The 18,288-nt window shown below is 47.7% G+C and overlaps 1 protein-coding gene across 4 annotated transcripts in view; it reads left to right on the top strand.

The window, feature by feature from the left end:
• The window catches only part of LOC120844318 (4-coumarate--CoA ligase 1), a 64,115-nt gene that overhangs the window by 10,777 nt on the left and 35,050 nt on the right, over positions 1-18,288 (top strand). The window contains exon 1 of one of the 4 annotated variants that reach the window (XM_042286694.1): positions 14,739-14,802. The exons of the other annotated variants lie outside the window; for them this stretch is intronic. The gene's annotated coding sequence lies outside the window, so the exon portion shown is untranslated. Of the gene's footprint in view, positions 1-14,738; positions 14,803-18,288 lie in introns of those variants that run through there. 4 annotated transcript variants of the gene reach the window in all.

The raw sequence follows: 18,288 nt of genomic DNA, 5'->3' as shown, positions 1-18,288 counted from the left end.
TGTTATAAAGTACCGTTTTTCTTAGGTACATTTGACCTAGCGAATGCCACGAAAACCTTCGTTCTAGTGACATTCAGTTCCAGGGCCACTTCATAGATGGCGCCAGCGTTCCAGTCTGGAGAGTCTGGAGCTCTCTCTCGTGGTAAGAGATCGCAAGAACTCAGTCGTAAGCAAACGCGTGTGTGTGAACGGCCCTCTAGGACGTTATCGCGTGAAGGGCGTGGCCGGCTAACTTTAGTGGAACAATTTTGCGGACGGTGTTGATGTCACACTGTGTCGTCACAATTCCCCGTTAAATCTAGCGGGGAATTTAGTGTCATGACACGTCGAAGTGTCACGTAAGACCACAGTACCACATCGTCATAAAGCACTAAATTTGGGGTGATCCAGGCCCTCTAGATTTAAACACGGCAGTGTAACTTTGTGCAATAATGTGTAGAGCAGAGTGCCCCTCGCCTATCACCGGTTTTGGTAAAGTACACCTAAAAAGTAGTTGAAGTACAAGGTATATGAGAGGTTATGTGCTTCATGTAGAATAGTAAGTACACAGGGCGCAATGTACTTAAGGTAAAGTACCCGTACTTTTTAGCACAACCTTTCATGATGCCCCTTATTTAATAATAATTGGGGTTGTGTGGATATTTAGACAGCGCGTAGTTCGTGAGACATTTCAAAGTTGCGACGAGTCACTCGCTGTAGATGAGAAATGTAGCCAGTGCAGTACAACCGCTAGCCTGGGGTCTTTAACGTGCACCACGCAGTAGTGATACACGACCGCACGCCGGTACGATGCTCACCCAGATCGAAACGGGCAGGGGTGGGGATTGATACAAGGATCCCTGGGTTCTGCAGCGCCGGCTTTCGCTCCACGTGCTCCGAGCTGGTGTGCGCTAGACCACTCGGCCACCGATCCCCCTGATGCCCCTTCATTCCCCTCAGGGGGGTAAAGGTGGGTGAGGAGGAGTGGCAAATCCCGTGCGCCGACATCCTGGGTCCCGAGTGAACGATCGCAAAAGAGAGCGACAGAACACGAGAGAAAGAAAGCAACGTTGCCATGGTAAACACGGAGAGTGAAAACTCTCAGCAATATAAACAGTGATAATTTAACGTTGTAAACTAAATTCTGAGCTATTCTAACGCTTATAAAAAGCAATAAAGTCATTACGCTGCATTAACTTCCCTTCTGTCGAAATCTCGGAAATCTGGTGGTTGCGCAGTTTCGTATTCCTCAACCGCGCCCAGCCGCGCCCCACCAGCGAAGCCGGGTATATGGTTTAGTTTAGCGTTAACGCGAGGCCGTACATCTGCGCGCTATGCAAAAAGAAACCTTCGAAAAGAACGCGAGTATCTTTCCACCGGTAAGTTCGTGGATTGTTGAAGTTCACGAAACTGCTCTGATGATGTAACCGTGTTTGGGACCCAGAGGGTCTGCCTGCATGGTCCGCCGCTTGCGGCAGCCAGAATGTATGGGAAAATGGCGGACCTTTTCCTCTAGATTTAGTATATGATCTCTATGATTCCCCTCTACAGTGTATTTCTTTTTAATGCTATGCACTGCCGCAGGGGGTAATCGGGAGTACATCACCTATTATCGGACATGGTGGCGAATATTGGATAAAGTCAAGTGGCTTCAGAGTTGTAAAAGCATAATTTGTTTTATAGAAATTTAGCATAACACAGTTTGAGGAGTTTCACTATCCTTGGAAAGTAAGTACATTCTCAGAGAATGTATTTCAAGTAAAGTAATGTTCGAAACCCGACCGAGGTGCCCGTAATCTGACGGAGGGAGAAGGCGCCGTGTAACCGAGCTTTCGATTGCACGTCAAAAGATCCCCAGGCGGTCGAAATTAATCCTCAGTCCTCCGCTGAGGCGTCCTAGATGCCCGTCGTTGGTTTGGCACGTAAAACCCCCAAATTTGACTTGAAGTAAAGTACACCCGCCGGCAATATGAAGGTGGACCTTACCTGGTTTCTTGCCTGTTTTACGGCTCCCTGAAGCTATATTAACTCTCAGCGTCTCAAATGGTACGTGGCTTGGGGTCTAAACTTTTCGTTCTAGCCATCTTCTGGAACAGAGCTTGTTCCAAAACTTGCAGGAGCGTCAAAAACAAGAAGAGGACTGTTCACCTTCATATCGCTCACGGGTGTACACGTTCTTGAAGCCTCCTTGAAGTAGTACTTTAAGCTGTGGAGACCCTTTTCTTGGCCTGCACGTGGCCGTTGCCGAAGCCCACCTTCCCCGCCGGTGTGAACGCATGTAGACTTCATCATCGTCTCCAGTGCTCAAGCCGACATTCTCCGTCACTCTAGGACCCTTTGAACCCAGACAGGCGTCTCTCCAGGTGCCTGTCTGGAGAGAAATCTCGGCTCGGTACTGTAAAGCATGGAACACATGAGCGGTGAAACTATATCTAGCCACCCTAGTGAAACTGAGCGCCGCGCGTCGTTCACCGCTAGGGGCGCCACAGGCGCACCGATCCGAGCGACGCGGTGCCTGCCGCGCGGAAGTGACGTAGGGACGCCCCCAGTACCGGTTACCGTGGATACTGGCGTGCGCTGCCGTGCGGCGCCCACTTTCATCGCTTATGTGTTCCCTGCTTTAGAGTCTTTGTTAGGGGAGTCCTCACTGAGGGAGCCGACAAGCTGTTGCAGCACCCGGAGGGGAACAGGACTTGGGTCATCGCCATGTGAGTTGAGAAACTGTTTGATTGAACTTGCTGTATTGTGGGACTCCCTTAGGAAAGACTGCAGCGTGGCTTGGTCGAATCGGGCCTAGTATAAGGTGTAAAGATCCAACAATGTACAATGTACTTAAAGTACTTCCCAACGCTGCCTATCACCAGAACTCATTTGCAAGGAACGTGGAATGTTTTTTACTTATTTTCTTTTTTCTATTAGGTCTGTCATACTCATAACGTAAACCTGTGTGAGACCAGTGCTTGCGTACAGTGCACCTCAAATGTCGCTTCTTAACTTTCAGCTACGACTACAACTAAAGAAACAACAACGACCACAACTACGACAACTAGTAAGCGCGAACAATTATTCCTCACGCAATCGCACGATTTGGTCTATAACAGGGGTGGCCAGGTGAAACTATGCCGGAGCCTAAAAGAATTACTACTCTAAACGAATTAATTTTCGCGGGCTCTTATTTCTGCGAATCGGCCCAAAGCTGAACATGCTTTAATTATTCTCGGGTTCCAATTTTCGCGAATCGAACATTAGAAACCGCTGTGACCGTTATTTGAAGTGACAGTAAATTCCGGGTTTTTGCATTATTTTCTTTCAAATATTTTAATTACTTACGATACTAACAAACCAAACATAAGTAATGATCACGTGAGAACCTTTGCATGCGTGTTCTCCCGTTGTTAGATTGTTGCCGAAGGAAGCCTGCACCCTGCCAACGTAGCTTCCAAAGTGTCAGCATTTTGCTCGAATTTCGCGGAACCTATTTCTTGCGAATCGTAGGCGAGTCGCAAAAATCGAGTTGTTTACAGTATTTTACTTAAAGAGCCACAATGGAAAAAAAAAAAAAAAAAAAAGCGCCACAGATTTTTAAGCTTAATTTTTTTTTTTTAGGGCACACCGATTTTCTTTTATAAAGCAATCGCTCATTTACGTATCTTTGTTGTGTGTCTCCATTAGTAAAACAAGTACTTTGAAGTTTGTCTCCGATGCATAACTGAGGGTTTCGATTTTGCCGCCTTTATCGCTCAGACCTTGAGCGAAAACAGGTCGGCGAGACGAAAGGTACCAAAACCCTCGACTGGCGTCGAACCAGCGACCTTTCGTTGAGTAGTCCGACGAGGTACCCCTCCGAAGGGTACCGCGATATCCGTAAATCATGTGACTGTGTTCAATGCATTGGCGCTTGGGGTTTCGCCTTCAAGTCGTCTTAGGAATAACATTAGAGACCCTGAGTTTTTTTGTTTTTTTTTGTATTTTTTTTTCTCGAGAAGAGCGCCTCGCACCTGTACCAGACCTGCATGGCACTCATTGCAGGGAACCAAATTCCTTGTAATCAATTTCTTTTTGAGTAATTTTGTAATAATTTAAATACGTTTATATGGTAAGTAATAACAAGAGAGTAAGTCTGATTACTTATGGAAGTGCTAAAATTATTCGTATCCGTTACTTGTATTTTTTTCCTTACATTTTTAATGACGCCTTTTGTTTCCGCAAGTTTAAAGGAATCCTTGAACCAAGTCGAGGAAGGTTTATCGAAATTGGTGGATTGATAAGATGAGTATAGTTTGCAGTTCGGTGTTTCTAACGAATTTATGATCAAAGGATGGACAGTTCGAAAGACCCGTCGTGAAACCGGCAAAAAAATCGGTTCTTTTTACAATCTGAAGTAATTAGAAAAGTAACGGCGACTTTTTTCTAAGCAACGGCTAACTACTTTTCAAGTAATCAAGTAATTTAATTGAATACTTTTTAATCGAGAGTAATTGTCATTGTGATCGATTACCTTTTTCGAGTAACTTGTACAAGACTTATCAGTGAGTATGGTGGCACGGCTGCCACAAAGCAAGCTGTCTTTAAGTCTAAAATTTTTTCCTCCTAATGTTACAGGGGAGAACGGGTTTGGGGGGGGGGGGGGGTTGCGCTTACCAGGGGGCCGTGGACCTGAACCTGCAAAGAGACTCACGCGGCTTCCGAGCCGCAGTTTGGCAACCCCTGGTCTATAAAAGGACCAATACACATATGTAAAGGGTTTAATCGATGCCTAAAATAAGGACTACGCGACGGAACGCTGGTCGATACGTTTAGGTTTGGGAAGAGAGACCTGGTTACGTTCAGCCAGTCAAGCCTTTTACCATTGATCCCGCAGCAACGACGACCAGGAAACGTAAGGAAACACTTCGACCAGTCCAATTGTATGTGGTTGAATTTAAGGGCCTCGGAACTAGGATTGCGATCGGAAAGCCTTTGCAGCCCCAGTATTCTTAGCAATAGAAAAGGACATACCACCGCACTCTACCACACCGTTAATAACGATGACGGTCCCTCAGTGTTGAGGGACCGTCATCAAAGCTCTGGTGAAAAGTGCTTTGTTGGGGTACCAGCCTAAGTGATAACTTTTGATGCCCGCCGGTGCCCTTTTCGAAGTAAAATGCACAAAAGCGCCCACGTCGTGTTCGCGCTAACAGTGTCTCACAGTGTACTACATTGCTTTCTCTCCAAGCTGCCGGAGATAGGAAGGCGACGGCGCCATTCTCCATTTCGGCAGACCATTGGGTAACAAGGTGGAAGTTTCGTCCTGCGCGAGTTAATTGTACCGACGAAGTGCTATAGCGCGTGACAGCTGTTCACGGGAGGGCGGTGCTTCTCTGACGGTCAGGGCCACACCGCCTAGACAGAAGGCCCCGGTGCCGAATTTTTACACGTCACGTACAAGAGGCCAACGCGGAGATACAACACGAGCCCCAAACGCGGCGGCTCGTGTTCTTTCGGTGAAAACACGAGTTCTAGCTGAACGATGACGGATGCATTCGTCTCCAACCAGTGCACCGCGCTTGCCTCGTCACGTACAAAATCTAACACCACGGCACTCTGTCCACGTGGCGTTGGAAGGGTTCGGAAATAGGGAGAACAAGGGGGGGGGGGGGGGGGGGGGGCAATTTTGTATTCCTCTGAATTCTTGCATTCTTCCTGAAACTATCTCTGAATTAGTCTTGAAATGCGAAGCGTGCGATGGTTGTAGTGAGTTGGCCGGCTGCCAAGCACCTGCGCTGCGAGCTTTGCTGGCCGCACAACCCAACCACGAAATAATAATAATAATATTAATAATAATAGTAATAATAAAGCCTTAACAAAGAAAAGAAAAAGAAATCTGAAGAGGTAAGAGAGAGGACTCGGAGACGCGGATTCGATTTACGTCGGGGTGTCCTTCTGAGTTTCATTTTAACTTCGGTCCTATGGCGTTTACGTACTTTATAAATATATCTGACTTTAACCTTTGTCTAACGCTAGGACATAACAGATAAACGTGTCGTCTTGCTTTTTTTTTTTTTTATGAAATTTGGTTGATATGACAGATGTCTAACCACCCCTACATTGTGGGAATGAGCGCGCCTAGCTGAAGCGCCATCTTCTTATGCGGACGGTAGGGTATACGGGGGCTTACAGAGGGATAATTTTGTCGACTCTATGTGTGCGTGTAATGGGAAAAGGCTGCTGTCGTAAGCGACTTTTGACAGAGGACAGATCGTGACATCGAGATCTCTGCTGCCCAGTGACACGTATTCGTGTCTCGCCTTCCCCACTGGAACTGGAAGCTTCCAACGGGTCAACGCTCCGTGACACAGGCCGCCATAATTTGCGCTACAGTGGACTGAAAAGCATGACGGATTCCGGTTGATGTCGTGGTCTCCTATAGCTCGTCCGATAGCATCCCTTTTGAACACATCTTTGATGTGGTGGGGGCGCCTGCTCGGAACTCATTATAATCACCTCATCGTAATCTACACGAATGGCGCGACCTGCTCTAACAAATCTGGTACAATCTTACTCGAGGCACCGACAAAGTATACTTATCCATGCCAAGATGGGTTGCAACTCTTTTGCGTGCCAGAGATATAGGTCAACATGGTATTAGGTGGGCGGTCATAATGTTTTGGCTGATCAGTGCATACATGCATGCAGGAAATGTGCTTCGAAGTTGAGGCTTCAAGCGCGCCCGCAGGGAGCGCCATGTCATTTGTCCGCAGTGTCATCATGTTCATGTCCGTAGTGTCATCATTTGTTCGCAGTGTCATCATCATCATCCGCAGCACCGTGCCATCATGTCCGCAGGAAGCGCCGTGTCATTTGTATCGTGTATAAGTGGTGTGACTGGTGCTTAACAGGTGCTTCTGACTCTGCTTATACGTAATGACATGCTGCGCAGCGTCCACTGGTTACGGCTACCTGGTCTGCACTGTCGGAGCAGGTGCCTACTTTAAACACCAGTACCCGGTCTCGAAGGGGCTTTGCGACCTCATAGTGTACTCCCACGTCGTCGCCAAGAACGACAGCTTCGATTCAACCACTGGGAGTCGCTCCTACCAAATCTTCCTACAGGTAAACGTGGTTTTTCTTGTCCTAGGCACAAGACGCTTCGTTCGTTTCCGCCCAAAAGCTTGTGTCTTTTCGGTTCCCACAGAGTCGCGTTGTCGTCTCTCGGAAAAAATAACTTGATTTGCTGATATTATAGGCAGAAAAATAAAATGGCTATCTCTTTGGTGTTTCTCGGAGGGCGTTCTAAATACGTGGTTCTTGTAGACCTGTAGCTGTCAAGTTTGGAAAAGCGCCCCTAACGAGGAAATTGCGATGTTTTTAGGTCGCGTTTCCGTTGCGCGTCGCGTCGCATCCGTTCGGACGCTCATGTAAGTGCCCGTTTACGGACGTTCAGGTACAATGCCAGACGCTAGTTTACGCCCGTGGATCGTGCGTAATGGGACGCTGGGACGCCGCCTTACCTGAACCATAGCCTTCTATCATACACTCTAAGAAAAAAGGGAGGAGAAAGGTAGCAAAAGCGACTGTTCCTCCTTGTTGCGGACAAGTTGCCCAGAGAAGGGAGGAACGGCAGTTCAGATGAAAGGAGGAGGGCGAGTTCCTCCTTGTTCAGTTGGCGCAGGGGTAGAACATCGCGCTACTGACCAAGTGGTCAACGGTTCGATCCCCAGAAAAGTGGTTTTTTTTTTGTAAAGTTTTTTTTTTTTTTTTAATTTTTGTTTACTAAAACACATATAAACAAACCCAGACCGATGAAAGGAAAATTAAAGTCCTTATTATTCTCCGAGACGTTTTCCTCCTCCAGGCAGACCGGAGAAAGCTTTCGCCCTCCCGACCCATCTTCTTTCGGTTTCGTTTTTCGAGCACGTCGCGCACGTTGTTTAATAAATTAATGTTGAGTTGATTGAGCTTCAGCGGCAGCGAAGGCCGCCTGTAATTCCGTCTTCTAGTCCAAACGTGCAGAACATTTCGGTTGCACTGACGTTTTTACCACTAATTTTATCAAACGAGCTAACGAAGCCGCTAGAAACAGCGAAGTTCCGGAGCAGTGCCAGCAGCGCTACATACACTGGGTAAGACGGCCGTCTCCAATTTGCGGGACACACAGGACACACGCGGAACTACAGCCTGCTACAGCAGCGAAACCACGAGGAACTGTGTCGACGTTTTCGACGTTATGGAAATCGCGGGAACTGCGTCCAAGGAAGGCAGGTTTTCCTGCCGGCTGCCTGGGTGCCTTCCGCGCTGAGTTCGGTTCCGTCGTCCCGTGCCGAGTGCCAACCGGCGTTCAACGTGATTCTTCTGCGTGTCAGCAACATCGTCAACGTGGTTCTGTATTTCTTCGTGTCAGCGACATTGTGATGGCAGTGTTGTGGGTTGTGAACAAAAGACTGGAATTATCGCCGATGTGACCGTGTGTTCGCGTATCAGTGCTGTAACAACAAGATGAGATGACGTAAACTGTCGGGCATTGATGCCGCTGGTCGGGCCGTTATCGGAGGGGCCGGGGTGTCGCAGGATGACATTCCGCTTTACATTAAAGAGTTTAAAACCACTTGAGGGATTAGGTGCAGTCGATCGACGTGTGGATAGTCATGTTGGAACGCTGGTCTGAACGGTAAGCTCCAATCGTACAGTGGCCAATGTGACTCGGTGACTCGGTCCCCGAGAGCGATTGCGCTCTGGGGAAAAGACAACACTACGAAAGTATGACGGAAAGTACGTATATTTATAATGGAAATTTAGCATAAAAAAAAAAGACAGGCAAAATCGAAAAAAAAACAAAAAACGCTATCCTTTAATTCACTGTTTAAATATATTACGGTTCCTGTAGAAACTGCCCTCTAAGTGGCGCGCTGGGATGAGCGCTAGCAGAGCGCTAGAAGTTTTCGAGCTCGCAACGGCGCAGCTCCGTACACTTAACAGTTGTCGCAAGTCGCGGCTTTGACTGCATTCAAGTTGATCGAAAAGCGATTTCTGTGCCCGTGAAGCATCACTTCCAGCTGAGTGGATATCCGCTCTAGAGAGATTAATTCAAGACGGCAGTTGCAGCTTTGCACGAACAGCACAAATAGAAAAACGAACACCACAATATAAATACTGGCTACGAAGGGCCGTGCGGGAAAACAAACTCATGGCTTGGAACCACATTGGAGCGGCTCGATTTATTGGCTTTCAAATAATTATGGCATGATCGAGCGTCTTCTTTTTAATAAGAGATTCATCCCTTGAGCCATTAAAAATAGCCCCAGATGTATGACATTGCTGGAAATAAATGAACATGTTCGGAATATTTTTTTTTTGCTTAGGGAGTCACCGAAAAATTCCGTACGTTCAAAACGACCACTATAAAAGACGGAAACGCAGGGCTCGGTAGTAGTGGTATTCATGTTACAAGGCGCAAAAACACGGACACAAGAGAGAAAGAGACAAAACAGGCGCCACTCACAACTATATTTGAAAAGTGCAGAAAGAAAGGAATACAATCCTCGTCATCTTCATCTCGTCCACGCACGCGCTTAGCCATGTGACATACGCTTATCGCCCAATTTACAAAAACTTATCAAATAATCTAACCTCGGCATTATAGAGTGCAACAGATGTGTCACTTACGCATTGTGCACCCCTTTTTCTAATGAAATACGCCTCTAATAACTCGCGCGCTTTTTGGCACTTGCCTCTGCCCAGAATCGCTGTCTCAGAAAGACGTGGCTCACACCGGCATTTGCTGCAGTGTTCAGGCAAATGTGCCCCATCATTCTAGCCCAACTACAAGTTCTTCTACAGTATATTTCTTCTACAGTGGGCCCGTCTTTTTCTGTTTCTTCGGATCTCCCGAACGTCGACACGCTCGTGAGCCTTATCGTCAGTGCGACCTGCCGCGCCCGGTACATCGGATACTGCATCAGGAAGGGGGAGGCACCTCGAGAAGTAAGTGCTCTCTGCGGGTTTGTTCAGCCGTCATGGGGACATCAGAAACGGATTTGCAAGATTATTCGTTCTCAACTGTGGCGACAAGTTCGCATGCTTAATGACTGGATGCGCGTTGTGTGTTACTCACAAGATCCCCAATGGATCGCGGAACAAAAGTTGCTTCGGCTGAAAAGCTTCGCTGCCCGGATGACGGAGTACTGGTGGAATTTCACTCTTAGCCAAGCACTGCAATCATCTGACAGGACAAAAAAGAGGGACGTGCGAGGGAGTGGTCTTACGGTGATAAGCGATGGTGATAACACCGGAAAAATACCTGAGAACATCTCCAACCTTCTCGGAAAAGGTCCCAAGTATGGGGTCGATCCCAATATTCCGGCACATGAACTTGTGGCGTTGAACCGGAGAGTGGCCACCAAGGCAGAGAAAGAGGATCAAGAACGCTGTCTACTCGAAGGTGTGGATTGTCTTTTGACGTGTGCTCCAAAGACAGTGCGGGGCGGTGTCAATAAGGCCTTACAGGAAGTGGTCACGTACTTTAAAGATAATGAACTTTGCCTTCTGGAGTCGGACAAAGAGGGTGGATTTGTGGCAATAACGAAAGGTGCGTTTGGTGAAAAGGCGGACGCTGCTATAAGAAAAAACTTTAACCAGGCCCAAACGAAGTCTTCGAGAGTGAAAAGTGCGTTCGTCAATCTGTGTAAGGGATTAGATTTGGATAGGCTGGCGAGAGATGTATCCAAATGTAAAAATGATGCGCTAAGTGTGTTTTTTTCCGCTAAAACTCATAAGCCGGATGTGCCACTCCGTACCATTGTGAGTGAAAAAGGCGCTTGGCAACAGCATGTAAGTCGGTATCTTTTGAAAGCGTTGAACAGCCTGCAGGTGACAGACCCATTCATCACGAAAAAGTCTGACGAGGTGGCTGATTTCTTCAAAGATAACCAATGCATAGGGTATGCCTTTTCCATAGATATTGAAGATCTGTTTTATTCGGTTCCTCACTGTGAATTGTTTGAGGCCATAAGGGCATGTATAGATGAAAGTGGCATCATTCCTTTCCAGAATGAGGCAGGAGTGACTGTTGACAATTTTTTAACTGTACTAGAAGCGTACCTTAATAGCACCTTTGTATCGTTTGATAACCAGCTGTTTTTACAAAAAAGGGGCATATGCATTGGGTCGTGCGTGGCTCCCATCCTGTGTAACATTTTTTTAGCAGCAATCGATTGCACGCTTGAAAAAACTCTCAGTGATTTTAACGTTTTTAAAGTGTTTAGATACGTGGATGATTTTTTGATTCTTTTTAATGAACGTTCGTCCTTGACGTACCTTGACGATATAAACTCTGTTTTAGAAGCTTTTAGACACAATGGGAAAGGATTAACTTTCACCCATGAACTGCCTAAGCAGGGTAGTTTACAGTTTTTAGATTTAAGTTTTAAGGTTTTAGTAGGACACACGTGTTGGATGTACGCCCCGCGGTCCCAAAAGGAACTCTTGCCGTATGATTCTGCGCACTCTAAGGTGATAAAAAGAGGTATCGCTATGCTATGCCTAGAGTCGGCTCTTAAAAGGTCGTGCTCACACCGGATGAAGACAAGCTTTAAGAACCAGGTGACAAGGCTATTGTCAGCGGGCTACCCTGAAAAGGTCGTGACGAGTGTCGCAGAAGGCATTCTTCAAAAGGTAAAAGGCCATACCACGACGGCAAAGGCGAAAACGGCGCGGTGTCGAATGAGACCTGAGGTGGTACCCTATGTGCACAGAATGTCGCACAACCTCAAGAAGGTGGCGAACCGTTTTGGAGTGCCGCTCGTGTTCTCAGCACCGAGCAAACTCGGCCAACTATGCTCTCGTATCACCGGTGGCAGCGGTAAGAGGCAAGGCTGCACCACAAAACATGCCAGGCCGTATGTTGATTGTGCCACGGGGGTGGTTTATGAAATCCCCCTTACGTGTGGGAAGTCCTACGTAGGACAGACGGGCAGGTGTGCGAACGACCGACTAAGGGAGCACGCGCAAAATTTAAAGAAGAATGATGGGGCACATTTGCCTGAACACTGCAGCAAATGCCGGTGTGAGCCACGTCTTTCTGAGACAGCGATTCTGGGCAGAGGCAAGTGCCAAAAAGCGCGCGAGTTATTAGAGGCGTATTTCATTAGAAAAAGGGGTGCACAATGCGTAAGTGACACATCTGTTGCACTCTATAATGCCGAGGTTAGATTATTTGATAAGTTTTTGTAAATTGGGCGATAAGCGTATGTCACATGGCTAAGCGCGTGCGTGGACGAGATGAAGATGACGAGGATTGTATTCCTTTCTTTCTGCACTTTTCAAATATAGTTGTGAGTGGCGCCTGTTTTGTCTCTTTCTCTCTTGTGTCCGTGTTTTTGCGCCTTGTAACATGAATACCAACGTTTACCAACTAGCCCAACTACAAGTTCTTCTTCGGTAGTAGTGATCGGGATAGTGTGCTGTTGTATTGATGTTTGTATGTGCGATGTCTGTGTATGCGTTCAATATATGTTGACCTGATGTTTGTAGTGTGCGCAACGTGTCTACATGTGTTAGAGATTCCGTAGGAAAGGAAACGCAATTGTGGCGTAAGAAAATAAAAATATTTTTTTGTAAAACATGAATTGGGCGGTACCTAGCGCCACCTAGCCTAGCTACGTGCGATTACTCTGCTTGACCCTGCCATCTGGTGGCAAGCGATTTAACATCCTTTTACGCTACGCGGCTACGCCATAATTTCGTGATACCGTGCTGAGATAAGCCAAGAGGTTGCTTCGGATCTGCTTTTTTTTGAGAGCAGCTTTTGGTTTTGCGGGCGAATGGTTTTCACTCCTCCGTGATGTGCGGTTGACGAAGGAATTGTGGCTCGAGGAATAGCAAAGGTAGGACATAAAGTGCGCGAACTGAGTGCCGGTTGTCTCCGTTGAACATCGCAGTGCTGACGATGAGAAGACTGAGTGACTGCATGCTTTCGAAACGTAAGTTTCTTTACCTGCAGGGGTAAAGAAACTTCGGAAATAAATACAGTTCGCGGAAAGCTGGTGTTACGTTTTTATTTCCTGCTCCTCTCGCTTCGTGCAATAGACTTAGTGTTCTCGTTAAGCCTTACCGAGCTCGATTTGCTCGATTCGTGGCCGCCATGATGAGATGCAGTCGACGGAGGAACTTTTCCTCCCCTGCTTAAGGGACGAAAGTTTCTCCCTTTCTGAAGGAACATATGTGTCAAGAGCGTTCCTCCCTTTAGGGAGGACTATACTGACCCTTTTTTCTAAGAGTGTAGCCCCCTATTCCCCCTATTTACTTACTGACAAAGCCCCGCAGATCGCCACGAGAAGCGGCCGTCGAAATGGAAAAGGTGGAGCGCCAGACAACGGATGAGAGGAGAGCCACGTGACTGGCGCCCCGCTGCGGCGAGACGCCGAAACACACTTCTCCCGAGAGAACGAGTTTGTTTCGGGTTCTCGCCGCTGCAAAAGCTGTGAGCTGACGTCCAGGTTCCCCGAGAAATGGCTCTTCGGATGTTCTGTGCTACCAGATCCTCGCGCTCCAAATCTGGGACCGGGCACTCTATGGCTCCGTCGTCGAACTGCCAGGTCTTGTGAGCATAGAGGAGGCTATGCCTCAACATCAGATGGGCGCGTCCCGCGCACGCTAGCGGAGGCGCCTCTTTTGTGGTCGCGTCTCGCGGACGCTGTAGCGCCCCCTGGCCGATAGAAACAGACCTGTAAGCCCAATTCGCGCTTCTTTTGCAGGCCCGGTAAGAGGAGGTCATTAAAGGGCACATTGCGAGGACCGACTGAATACACAAAGCCGTCACGTTCTCACGTGACAGTGCCACCCAACATTACGTCATCACGTTGTGTCGGCTGGTGTCCTCGTGTCATGATGATCACGTCATTGTGTGACCTGATTTGACGAAGTCAGCTGACGTTACATGGCACCATGACGTCTCTGAGTGTCACGTCATGGCATCACCTGTGGTCACAGAACACCCAAATTCTACGGTAGTGCGAATACTGGTTCGAATCGAATGCGGAGAGCAAGTCGTCTGCTTCTTTTGCAGGAGGTGCGGTGACGTCACAAAAACGCCGCGCTCTGATTGGCTCTGATTGGAAGGATAGTGGGTAGACCTCAAAGCAAGCTGCCTCGAGGTCTACCCACTATCCTTCACTCAGAACCAATCAGAGCTCGGCGTTCTGACGTCACCACAACCCCTGCAAAAAAGCAGACGAACTGAAGCTCCGCATAGCACTGCGTCACTCATAACCTTCGTAGGAAAAAAAAGAAAAACGGTTGTCGGTTAACAAAACCGACAACCGATTTTATTAATGGTGTTAAAGCTAGAGATTACACCGCCCTGTTCAGTTCAAATGGGTACTCGCACCGACCTCTACTAAGTAGTAAAAACTACGAAAGCGTCTTTGGGGTGGCGCTGCAGTGTCAGGTGACGTCATCGAGGCTACATCCGCGGACACGAAATCGGCAGTGCTGGGCATCTAAAACTGCTCGTCCTTTGTGACTCTATTTGGGCGGTAACTTTGTATATTTCCGTGGGGCCGCGCAGACATGCATTCGGTTACTTTCCGAACTGATGGTTACATGCTTGAACTCTCGCACCAGATTGCCAAGCAGTACCAGTCAAGCAAGCACATGTCGTTTGGGATAAGCATGTCACCCGGAGACCTCGCCCCCCAACTCGACGATCCGAAACGCAATCTAACGGACTTCGCGAACGCAGCGAAGCTGACTTACAAGGACTCGGGGATCGGCTCCTACGGGACGCTGGGACTGCCGAGAACCGCCCAGGATTTCAAATTCCAAGAACCCCTGAAGAACTGGTATAAGGTACGTTACAACAACCCGACGGGGTGCTTCCAAACGCTGCACGAACGCTAAAAAAGAAAAGAAAATGTACAAATAAATAAATAAACAGAGTGCACCGAAATTTTCCATAAAGCCGTCTTTGGGTGGTGCGTTTATTATACTCAAATTGTGTAAGTGTAAATTTCAGAAAAAAAAAAAAAAAAAAAAAAAAAACATTCCAGCCCAAAACGTTTTGTTTTCTTTGTGCTTTTTTTTTCTTTTATGCACAAGGAGGAAAACGAAAAAAAAAAGAAAAAAGAACCCGTTTGGTTGAAGGTGGCAGTCACAGATGGCAAAACATAAAGCAAAAACGTGAAAGCTTTTTTGAGGTGAACACCCGGAAACAGATGCAGCAGAGCGTGTGTGGAAGTATAGACGCTTTAAAGGGATACTTCAACGAAATTTGAAATATTCCCGTTGTGTTCAAAAATAGGTTGAATATGATCCACAATATCCGTAAATGACAATCGCACGTTTGTATTTTGAGCCTGGTGGCTGTATTTTTCGTTGTAAACGGCCCACTCTGGCAAGCGTTCAGAGAAGGCCCAGCGGAGACCACGTGACATCCAACGCAATCGTGACGTAGGTCGTCTCGGGACGAGCAAAGCTACGGCGAGGCTGACGTCGAGAGGATGGCTTAGCCGTTCCAGCCACCGAAGCGGCTGCTTTTGTACGAATTTTGAGTGGTGGGTTAATCCTCTATAATCTTGTAGGGAGACAATAACGACTTCTGCGACACACAAAGGGCATTCTCGGGAAAAGGGGAGTTCCTCCTTTCCCTTTTCTCTCGTCGTGGCCGGAGTCCAAGGAGGATAGAAGGGTAGGAGAGGGAATGACGTCGGCCACGTAGCCTCCACAAGCCATGCTCCCTTGACGCCTCGCCTCTTTCTCATTTTCCTCCTTACTCTCCTCACTTACCATGCCAACGTAACCACATCACGTGACCGTAGCTAGCCTTCGTCTTGCTATGGGGTACTAGAATACACCACAGTCTAGCCTTCCATCTGATAAAACCTACCGGACGGAGCACGCGCAAGCCTGCAAGGAGTCGTTCTACAATCAACCATCCATCTCACACGTGACATGTCACGCGCACCAATCGCCAGGAGATCCGCGGTCACGCTGGACAAAAAATCGTTTAAACTTTTTATGACTAGGCTTCACCAATATTGCAACGTGCCCCCTCCTAGTACTTCTAACCTCCTTGCCGGAGGCGAGACAACCTCCGTCACTAGCTGTCAAGGTTCCTAGATGGGCATTACAAGCGAGGCGTCAGCGACATCCACCAGGTGCTCTTTGCTAATCGTTTAATTCGTTTTAAAATTTCTTTTCGTGACTTTTTTAACAAGATATTGGTATGTTCGATGTGATGCTGCTCCTTTGGACACATATAGACAAAAAAATGAGCGCTGAAATTTCGTTGTAATATCCCTTTAAACACGCGCCAGATTGAGCCGCCTAGAAGCCGCCATAGCCAAGCTTCTCTTGTTTTACCGAAATGCTGAGCAACTGAAGTGGGCGTTTACGAGCCTCCAATGAGGCCTATGGTGAGGAGAAGGACGCGGTACCACCTAAAGTGGTGATAACCTGTCCTGCTGCTGTAATGATGAAGTGAAGCGAACGGAATAAGAGGAAAGAAAAACTGAAGGTCGATTACGGCGGCGCCCATCAATCTGACGGTTTTTACCGTTGTGCTCCTTGTGTGTAAAAAATAAAAAAGAACAAGTTTTTTTATATGTTGAAATTGTTTCTTTCTTTTTTTTTTTTGTTTTGAAGCCCGCACTATAAATGCACCACCTCCCGCCGTAGACCCTGGCAAGTTTCTTGGCCTTATTTTTTACTAAAAGAGAACTACGCTTTGTAATTTTACAAGAAAAAAAACGACCTGTGAAATACACCTTTGACGAAAAGTTTAGATGGCTACGTGCAGGCGTCAATTTTTACGGTCCATTTTAGATCGAGCCTGGTGACTTGGACCACCCTATACTGGTAACATTGACCTTGGGCTGTTAAAAACGTGGCTATCACGTGGTACGAGATGTCATGTCACCCTTGGGGCGGGTGTGTGCCAGGCGCAGGTGTCGTCTGCACCACACTTTGGTAACATTCGACGACGTCTGCACAGCTGCCACGTCAGTCTGCGCACGTAGTGTGAACAAAACTCTAAGAGATAATAATCACAAACAGTGAGATGACGACGGCGGTTGTGACGCGGGAAACGGCAGTAATGGCGGGACAACCAGACGGCTCCCAAGAAACGCGTTGCGTCGCCAATCACGTGGGCACCGCTGAGCGCCGAAAGGAAACGTCGCTGACGCCATTCGCTACACTCGCCCGGAGAAATAAAAACCGACAAATTGGGGCAACGGTGATGTCATTCAGCTCAACGTTGGCTACGCCAACGGCGCATTCTTGAGTGCGCTGTTGGGCGCACCTCCGCCTCTATTCGCCCTCTAGAGTCATCCGGTTTCGGCAACTTGGCGCGTCGCAAAGATTGCCGGACAGTTACAACACGTTTAGATAGAACTAGGTCGTAATATTTGACGTGCGGTCTTGCTAGGTGATACTGAAGAGGAATGCATCGCTTCTTTGAAAACAAAATGTAACAGAGTTGCCCTTTAATTGCGATCGAATCCCACGCTCAGTTGAGTGCGAGTCTGATTTCGTTTCTGTTATATTCAAGCTTTAATTACTCTGTCATTTTTTTCGCCTGCTGGTTGCTCGAATTAGAAGATCTCACGAAAAGAAAGTGACCATGACTACTGGCATTATATTTCAGTCTTTGTGAGACTTACTATCAAGTTCACAACCGCTTTCTCCCTGAGAAACCGAAACTGACGTCAACGTTTCAAAGCTACTTTGAAAATTGAAGGCAGGTGGCGCCAGGCGCCCCTACTCCTGCCTAGGGAGGCTCAAGGGAGGGTAGGCTATAGGGTGCCTTCATGTCCCGAGCATGAAGGCACTCTAGGGTAGGCGCAACTCAAAACCCGGAGAGAGTTTGCAATTTAATCGTGGCGCATGAGGGAGAGGATTCGAGAAAGGATATGCGCCAATGTTGCCTGCACGACAGCAGACGCCCGCTCTGTTGCAACTCTGTTACTCCATGCGCCTTTCCTCCTGTCGCCTCCCATTACAAGTAACGAACGCCTTGGCGCAGCCTCTCTCGCTTCTTTCTCGCTCGGAGAATTGCAAACGTCGAGTGGAGAAAGCAGGGTTGCCAGACAAGCAGCAACGTCCAAGATTCCCTGTTTGTCGTACGTTCGTTATTGGTGTTAGGCCTAAGTGCTCGGAGCCCGGGCCATGAACTAAGGCGGCGGAGTGTCAAGTGGCGTTATAAGACCCTGTCCCCGCTCATGTCTATACGACACAGCTAGAGCAGGACAATTTTTGGTGCAGTACATTAATTAGGTTCCGATTCCCCTCGACTTTCTATGGTCTCCGGCCCCAAACAAGGGCGGTGATCTCAAG

The sequence above is a fragment of the Ixodes scapularis genome, unplaced genomic scaffold, assembly GCF_016920785.2.
Source record: "Ixodes scapularis isolate PalLabHiFi unplaced genomic scaffold, ASM1692078v2 PGA_scaffold8__174_contigs__length_109621045, whole genome shotgun sequence".
Taxonomy (NCBI): Eukaryota; Metazoa; Arthropoda; class Arachnida; order Ixodida; family Ixodidae; genus Ixodes; species Ixodes scapularis.
The sequence above is the reverse complement of the archived record's forward strand: the minus strand, read 5'-3'. Positions and strand labels throughout refer to the sequence as shown.